The sequence below is a fragment of the Triturus cristatus genome, chromosome 8, assembly GCF_964204655.1.
Source record: "Triturus cristatus chromosome 8, aTriCri1.1, whole genome shotgun sequence".
Lineage (NCBI taxonomy): Eukaryota > Metazoa > Chordata > Amphibia > Caudata > Salamandridae > Triturus > Triturus cristatus.
Window position 1 is genome coordinate 1,301,399,681 of NC_140591.1, and position 9,251 is coordinate 1,301,408,931.

Below are 9,251 nucleotides of genomic sequence, written 5' to 3' on the forward strand. Positions count from 1 at the left end.
ATGTTTTGGGGATTTTGAATTAGGGACAGTGTCCCGTGGGTTGAGCAGTCGACATTTAGATGGGGAGCTAGAAGGAGCATCTTAGAATGAGCTCTGACTAAGTGAGTGCACTTCTAAGGAAGTCTTCACTTCTGACACCTTTTACTCTCTTGCCTGGGAGGGAAAATGCTAAGTAGGGATGTCACCTTAGAGATAGAGTAGGTTTAGACTAACTGATTTTCCTTTTAGGTTAATGACTTCTAATGTAGAAATTGGAGTGATTATTGCTTGCTTGATGATACTGGAGCTGACAACTCTTCTTATTCAGATGAGACTCCTGCGTAGAATATTCTTTGTATTAGTACCCATTTATTTCCTTAACCTTGTGCTGAGGTGCTTGTATGTGCAATCATTTTTGGCTTTGTAATAAACCCCTACATTTTGAGATTCAGAGTCAGTGGTCCTTTTAGAGTTTGAATTTGATTTGCTTGATTAAGAGTTGAATTTTGTTTTCCTCCCCTCTACACTATTTAGCAGATAAAAAGATCCTGGCGACCTGAGAGGATTCTTGGTGATGGTAAGGTAGATAAGAATCCGGCTGCATCAGTTAGTAGCAGAGTAGGATGGTTATCTCTGATAGTGAGGGGAGATCTAGATCAAGATAAGAGATTTTAGAGGCCCATAGAATTCGAGTGAGGGTGACCCATCGGATTGTGAGTGGCAGACGACGGCAGCTGATGGAGACTGATGGAGAATAGAGGTGCGGCGGAAAGCAGAAGTTCGTGGTGGAGTGAGTATGAATAGGGTGATGTATTTTGTAGATTGCGTTGTTGATTTGATTGTGTGATGCCTTGCGGAGTTGGAATGAGAGTTGAGTGATTGTGAGATCAGGCTGTGAGCGCGCGCAGCCCGGGGATTCTTAGACTCGACGAGTAGTCTGAGAAGTTGTGGTGTAGAAGACACCCAAGGTAGATTTTGCTGACCAGTGAAAGGAAATCGTGAGACGTAATCGATTACCCAGACCGAGATAGGGGAGCGAATGCATGAGTGCGTGAGTAACCGACGCTGGTCATGGGTTGTTATATGTGGAACATTGAGCATTTGAAGCCTATCAGTTGAGGCGATTGTCTGGTCATTTTGCGGACATACAGTTGCCAGACTTGAGGTCAACAATTTCGAGAGACTGTCGGAGGCAGTTAGAGAAGTGATTGTCTGGTTGTTTTGTGGACAGATAATTACTTCAGAGAGTGAATAGGATAAATGCAAGAGTGAGACGCGAATTGTGAAGAAGGGGAACTTCTGCGAGCGGAGGAAGTGTGTCGTCAGAAGGTGTCACACTGCGATAGGTCGGTTGGTGTGAGTCGCGCTGCTATTGGTGGATTGACATCAGGAAGTGAACAAAAACATTGTGCGCGATCAAAAATTTGTTCATCATGAAATGTTTTAAGGTTTTCCGAGAATTGTGTAGCGGTGACAAACATGTGGTTACTCGAGGGGGAAAAGAAGCCCCTCCCGAGGATACTCCAGTGCATTATATGGCAAAGAATGTGGGATTGTATACTATAATTTGGTTTGAAAATTGGCATAAAATGACTCATGGTGAGGGAGAACTGATTTTCCCACGATTTGGTACTTTCAGGTTGGATGTGTTGTATCAGTTGAAATCTGTAATGTCTTCGTTGCGACCTCTGCTTAGACCAAATCAGTTTGAGGTACTACATGCATGGATCAGAGCAGCGTATGACAGGAAAAGAGACAGAAGTCAAGAAAGAGTGAAGAAGTCAATCAGGGCATTCCAGGATGCGAAGTGGGATGCACTAGAGAAGAGATGGAGAGTGGAAACAATTGAGGGGGATAGATTGTACACAATATTAGAGAAAACAGACAGTGCGAAGGCAAAGAGCGTAGATGAGGATGATAGTAATACGGATGACAGCTTGGTAGAGAGGTTGTTGTCGGAAAGACCGCCTCCGTTCAATCCAGATCCCTATGAAGGAAAGTCGGCTCCAGTGGAAGGGACTAGTGGACTACAGACTCAGTCAGATGTGAGAGTAGTTGGTAAAATCTCAACAGGAACGGAGGACTTGAGAATTCAGTCTGTAGCGAGTACTGAAGCTGCAAGAGGAGTGAGGTTACCGGATGCTTTAAAAGTACCAGTTACCATTGGACCCATTGTTTCAGTTTACGACCCAGACCAAGAGAGAGTTGGTAGTCTAGCACAGTCAGCTGCTGGATCAAGGAGTGTTGTTGAGGGAAACGGGGCAGTGAGTGAGATGGAACTGGCTCCGAGACCGTTAGAATGGAGCACGCCATTGCCAGCCACCGCAGACTCCTCTAGGGGACATGTGGATGTGAGACCGATAAGACCAAGGTCTTTTGCCGAGTCAAGATCAGACTTGAGAATGTGGGTACCGCCTGCAAGGAATCAGAGTGAGAGAATCGCAGGGAATTATGAGCAGGATAATTTAGGAAATCAACCAGTCTCTAGGGACATAACCGCAGAGAGTAGATCTCGAGATCAGAGCTGTGAGTACGATGAACGGAATGGTGCAGCTTGTCGAGAAATATTGAAGGGCGCCATGAAAGCGAAGATGTTAAATGTAGTGAGATTGAAAGCAGAGGTAGACGAAATCATAAATGGAAATTTGCCTCTTGAAAGGGTTGACATTTATGAACAAAATTAGTTACTCTTTGTAGCGAAGGATGTGACTCGCAGGGCAAGAAACGCACATGAGAAACTGACAGAGTTGGCCAAGAAGTATGAGGTGGATTTGTCCAAAACTAAGGCATTGCAGAGAAACCATAGGTTGCAGTATGATGACCAAGAACTGGAAGAGCAAAGGGTCATAGAGCTGAGAACACACATCAGAGATTTGATTATAGCGATGCGTGCATGGATCATGCCTGATAAATGGGAGGAAAGATGGTCCAAGAAGTAGAGTTCCAAAAAGATAGGAGGAAAGACACCACCTCCAGGTGGAGGGATGGTAGGCATAGGGAACTTCCCTTTACGAGAGGTACAGAATGGAGGGTACGTACATGTGCCTTGGAGTAGGGGCTATTTGGCTGCATTTATGAAAGATTTCCCTCGGCTGAGGGAGAAGCCTGTAGAATGGTACAAGCAGGTTGACCGCTTTGTCAAGATCTCAAAAGTGCTGTGGATTTATTTGAACACTTTGTTTGACATCGTGGTTCCAGAGGACCAATGGTCCCCATGTAAGATTGCTGTTGAATGGCCGACTTCAGAGCCAGAAAGGAATCCTATCACGAATGGTCCGTCACCCATAGTTTTGAAAAAGTTTGAGCAAGTGATCACGTGGTTAAAATCGAAAATTTCACCTCAGGATATTGATTGGGTTAAGATAGATCGGACTGTCCAAGAACCAAAAGAGACAGTGCACAAGTACTATGAACGCCTTTTGCAGGCCTTCAAACAGTACAGTGGATTAGATGCTTTAGATTCAAAAGACATGGGACAGTTTGTTTCGAAGTTTGTGTTGGGTTTGAGACCAGAAGTTAGTCTCATGATACAGCAACATCAGATCTGTTGACAGAACAAGCCGGTGGATGAGATCTTGCGGTATGCCAGATACTGCAGTGATGAGGTAGATTCGAAGCACAGGATGTTGAAAGACAAATTGATGCTTGTTCAGATGCAAACGGCTCAAGTTCAGCCTAGCGGAGGGATGTTAGGAAGGAGAGAGGGAAATAATCAAGGAGGAAATCAGAATGTCCAAGGTCAGGGAAGACCAAAGTCAGTTGATCCCAAGACAGGAGTGGATGTGGCGACATTGAAGAAGACCACTGCGTGTCATCTTTGTCACCAGATTGGACATTAGAAACGCGAGTGTCCTTTGAACCCGATTAACCAGGTGCAGCAGGAGGTAGAGATAGTTCAGGTACCTGTACCTGAAGCAGTCCCTACAGTGACTTGACCAAGGTCGATGAAAGGAGGGACGTTCAGTCCGCAGGCGCAAGTTTCCCAGCCACCTAGGTTTCAACAGGTTCAGCAGGGAACTCGGACGTACCAACAGATGCCCTTGTTCGAAGGGTTTGATGAGTTCAGCCCAGACCCGTTGGCATGAAGGTGCCTGAGAGGGGAGGAAGACTGCACACTTGGAGCAGTCTTGGAGGTAGACCAGAGGGGACCATTTGTAAAAGCAGATATAGGTGGTCATCCTGCCACCTTCTTGGTTGGCACTGGTGCTACCCCGTCTACTGTGAGATCCGCAGTGGTCCCTAACCTACCCCTTTCAGGACAATCGATCCAAGTTGTTGGAGTAGCGAATTAGAAAATGACCAGTCCATTAACAGAGCCAATTCCTGTGAGAATAGGAACTTTCCGAGATCGACACCAGTTTGTGGTGTGTGACTGGAGTCCAGTTTGCCAGTTAGGTAGAGACCTGCTGTGCAAATTAAATTGTACCATTTATTGCACACCTAAGGGAGTTGAAGTACGGACGAAGGATGATGATGCGACCTTTAAAGTTGCTAATCAGCACTTGTGCATAGAAGGAGATCATGGGTAGCCCATGCAATTCACCTATCAGGGGACTACAGAAACCGAGTGGGAAATTCAGGATTGTGCAGGACCTGCGAAAGGTCAACACGATAGTTGTTCCATGCTGTCCAGTGGTATCGAATCCATCTGTGATTCTGTTTCAGATTCCATGTGAAGCTGAGTGGTTTACAGTGATTGATCTATTGCAAACATTCTTCTCGATTCCACTCCATGAGGAAAGCCAATTTCTTTTTGCTTTCCGACTGGAAAATTGTTTGTTAACGTGGTGTAGTATTCCCCAGGGGTACACAGAGAGTCCATCGATCTTTAATCATATCTTGAAGAAGAATCTTGAGAGTTTCGCGTTGCCACAGAACTCAGTTCTGGTGCAATACATCGATGACTTGCTTGTTACATCAGAAACCGATGACGCTTGCAGGATTGATACCATTGCTTTACTGAACCATTTGGCAGAGAACGGACACAAAGTGTCCCCAAACAAATTGCAGTACTGTCTGAATGAAGTGCAGTATTTGGGTCACAGAATGGAGAAGGGCAAGAGGAAGGTGTCACTAGATAGCATTGAGGCAATTATGAACATGCCTGTGCCTACCACACAGAGAGAGGTTAGGATGTTCCTGGGGATGGTTGGCTATTGTCGCCAATGGATTCCCAACTTCTCCTTTGAAGCGAAGCCTTTACAGCGGCTGACGCACAAGGATGTGAGTGATCCGGTACCATGGTACAATGACTGTTTAATGCCGTTTTTAAGGCTGAGAGAGGCTATGTCTCGTGCTCCAGCTTTGGGAATGCCTGATTACAACAAGGCTTTCTTGTTGTTCTGTTGCGAATTTGAAGGTTGCGCATTGTCAGTTTTGACTCAGAATCATGGAGGTGTCCGTAGACCAGTTGCCTACCTTACAGCTACTTTAGATCCAGTAGCTTCTGCGTAGCCCGGATGTCTCAAATCCGTTGCTACAACAGGTGTCAGTATTGAACGGTGTGAGAGTATTGTCATGGGACATCCACTTACAGTTTATGTGCCACATTCTTTTGAACTGTTGATGACGAGGACCAAAACACAGCATCTCACAAATAACAGATTAACAGGCTAGCAGCTATGCTATGCTATGCGGCAGAAAATGTGACTTTGAAGAGGTGTTCTGTTTTGAATCCTGCGACATTGATGCCCATTCCAAATGCAGATGATGAAGATTGTGAGGACCATGACTGTCTCAATGTGAGTGAACTATGCACCAAACCGAGACCAGACATTGTCGATGAACCACTCCTCGATCCAGATGAAATTCTCTTTCTGGATGGTTCATGCTTAAGAGACAATGTTGGTCGATTAAGCGCAGCATTTGCTGTATGTACCATCACTGGAGTTGTTGAAGCTGCTTGTTTAGAGGGAGAACACTCTGCACAGGTAGCTGAAATCATTGCTTTGACTTGTGCTTGTTTGGCGGCTGATCAGATTTGGATAACGATCTACACTGACAGTCAGTACGGGTTTGGTGTGGTTCATGACTTTGGGCAGCTATGGTCACAGAGAGGTTTCATGACGCCTTCAGGTTCGCCCATCAGAAATGGGGAATATGTGAGGCAATTGCTGGAAGCATTACAGTGTCCCTAGGAAATTGCGGTTGTCAAATGTTCTGCTCATGGGAGAGGGACTGATTTTGTTTCATTGGGTAATAACTATGCAGATGAGGTTGCTCGTTTCGGCGCAAAACAAGGATGCATAATCACAGGAGGTTACACTGGAGAAAGCCAAGAAAGAACGAAGCTCAGCATGATGATAGCCATGGCAGACACTTCGGAGGAACTAAATCGATTGCAGGATGAGGTTACCGACCAAGAACGAGGTGGCTGGATACGATCAGGATGTGAGAAAGGAGATGTGGATGTGTGGGTCTCGAGTGATGGTCGAGCTGTGTTGCCGGAAAGTTTGTTGAGCCCAATGGCAAGATTGATACACGGTGCAGTACATCTTGGCAGGGTTGCAAGACAGAAATGGTACAATCCAAAGTTTCGTGCAGTTGCTGAAGCTGTATGCCAGAGGTGTGTCACGTGTCAACAGATGAATTCAGGAAATAAGACTGCTGTAACTTTGAGTCACATCGGAAGGTCAGGAGGGCCTTTCAATAGAATGCAGTTGCATTTCATTGAGATGCCAAGTGTAATGGATAGAGGTACATCTTAGTTGTGGTATGTGTTTTCTCAAGGTGGGTGGAGGCTTACCCAACACGTAGATGTGACACACTCACTGTAGCTAAACTATTGTTGAGGGAGCTTATCACGAGGTTTGGTTTCCCGACCTCTTTGAAATCAGATAGAGGGACACATTTCCACAGTGAGAGCATGAAATTGCATTTTGCTGCCTTGAATGTGGATCAGAGGTTACATTGCAGATACCAACCAGAAGCTTCTGGGATTGTAGAGCAGACTAATGGTACTTTGAAAGTACGGATGGCAAAAGTGTGCACTTCGACGTCTTTGAAATGGCCTGATGCACTGCCCTTGGTCCTCATGAACCTTCGTAGTGTTCCAGATAGGAGGATGGGGTTATTACCTCATGAGATCCTGATGGGGAGGGCAAAGCGATTACCAGCAATACCTGCTACCTCGCTAATTAGCATCACTGATGATTTAATTCTCGATTACTGCAAGGGACTGGCTGATGTAGTCCGCTCTGTGTCTCACCAGGTGCAAGCAGCAACTGTTACAGCCTCAAGTGACCTGTGCCCGAGAGATTGGGTGCTGGTTCGCAAAAACGTGAGGAAGAGCTGCCTGGATGTTCGTTGGCGTGGCGTGTACCAGGTAATACTGTTCATGAACACGGCAGTGAAGTGTGGAGGGTTGCATAACTGGGTGCATGCCTCCCATACCCGCAGAGTCCCAGCACCCTTGGAAGAAACAGCCGCTCTTGTGAATGAAAATCCAGCTGAGGTGGCAGGGCCATTTGAGAGGACAAATCAAGCTGTGAGGGTTGCTGACGCAGTTGGTTGTGCACTGGATCGAGCTGAAAGGGGTTGTGTCAATCAATGCCCCGAATTTGACTCGGACTGAGAAAGTATTGCTGTGGGTGGACTAGAGTCAAATTCACCCGAAGAAGGAAGTAGTGCACAGGCTACCCAGAGGGAGAGCAGAAGTGCCACGAGAGCAGAAGAGGTTTGGCCCGTGAGCCAGAGGTGGCTGAACTTGAGGTTGGCACCTGAAAGAGATCTTGCCCCAGTTTCTGAAACGTCTGATTCTGAACAGAGTGATGAAGAGCAAGCCCGAGGTGGTCTGAGAAGATCCAGGAGAACAAGAGTGCCGCGTCAAAGATACGCCTCACCGGAGTGGACATACGTTGTGACTGATGCCAGGAGTGGTGAGCTTGGGGAGACTGACGTCTTTGACGTTGGTCAGCAAGTTTCCGAACTTGAAAGTGGATGTTTTGCTGTTGGTCCCGGGAGTGGAGATCGCAGGAATACTGACTCTCACTATTCCGAATCCTCCACGTCTAAGCAGAATCAGTGATCTAATCCTGGAGAAGCTGGTTTTTCCAACATTTGGATATGTGCCACCGCTTCGTCTTGAACTTTTGTAGCATGTTTTAGAGATTCTGGGAGCTGATCTTATTTTGGACTGAAAGTGAACGTTGTTGTAAATAAAAGTCTATAAAGAAGATAACCTAGGCCCGAGTGGAAGAAGAGAAAATGTAGGGACTTTCCGTCAAGACGACGAAAGAGGGCTAGGGAAGTCTTTTGTGGACTGTGTAAATAAGGAACTGAAATTGCAAGGGTATTTCCAGCTCTTGAAGTATTGTTCGAACTTGTTAGCAAGTGCCGTTTGGAGGAGAAAAGAGACACTTAATTGTTTGCGTCTGAAAGCGAGATCATGGATGCTGGAAATACTCATCGTAGTAGTAGGTACACTTGTAGGTGGAGTGATAGTTTCTATAATCATAATAGTTATAGCTTCATATATCGTTTCACATGAGCAGGAAGTGGGGGTACAGGGAACACCTACACCTACCACTTCTAGCCAAAAGGAGGTCACTATAGGAGCTGAAAGAGCTTTACTAATCGAAGAGAGTCGTAGATTTCACATAGATTTGTCTAGCGGTGATTTTAATCTTAGTGGATATGCGAAGCTGCTATATGAGTACGTGGATGCGAAAGACTGTTACGTGTGTATGCAGTTACCTGCTTCAGTGGCCGAAGGTATTAGATATCAACATCTTCCACTGACGTATGGAATTTCATTTAGTTTTTTACTTAGTATCTTTTATGACAGAGGTCAGTTCGAGTATTTCTTTTCCAATTACGATGCAGTGCTTCCTGAGGTCCCAGCTTACAAGCATTTGAATAAGTATGATTATTATAAGTCAGAAGACAGACTTCGGAAGTTTTTCATACCATCTTTGGAACTGGATACCGCTTATGCTCATCGGTATAACTTGACCTGTTCATTGTCAGATGTAGAGAAGAAATTCGTAGATCAGGTAGAAGATAGATATAGAAAACTAACACAACCATGAAATACAGGAGACAGCACAGTAGATTGGACTGATGAAGAAAGGTCACACAGAGCCAAAGGGAGTTATGGTCCTATAGCATTGGACAAGGAGCAGAGAGGAAAGTTGTGTGTGAGACGTTACCAGACTTCTTATGAAAAGGTTCCGGTGGGACAGAGTACGTGTGATCATGTTTTTACCATGGAAGAGTCTGCTAAGAACTTTTTGCAAGGCTCTGTGCAGGTGATTTAAACCGTTTATTATGTG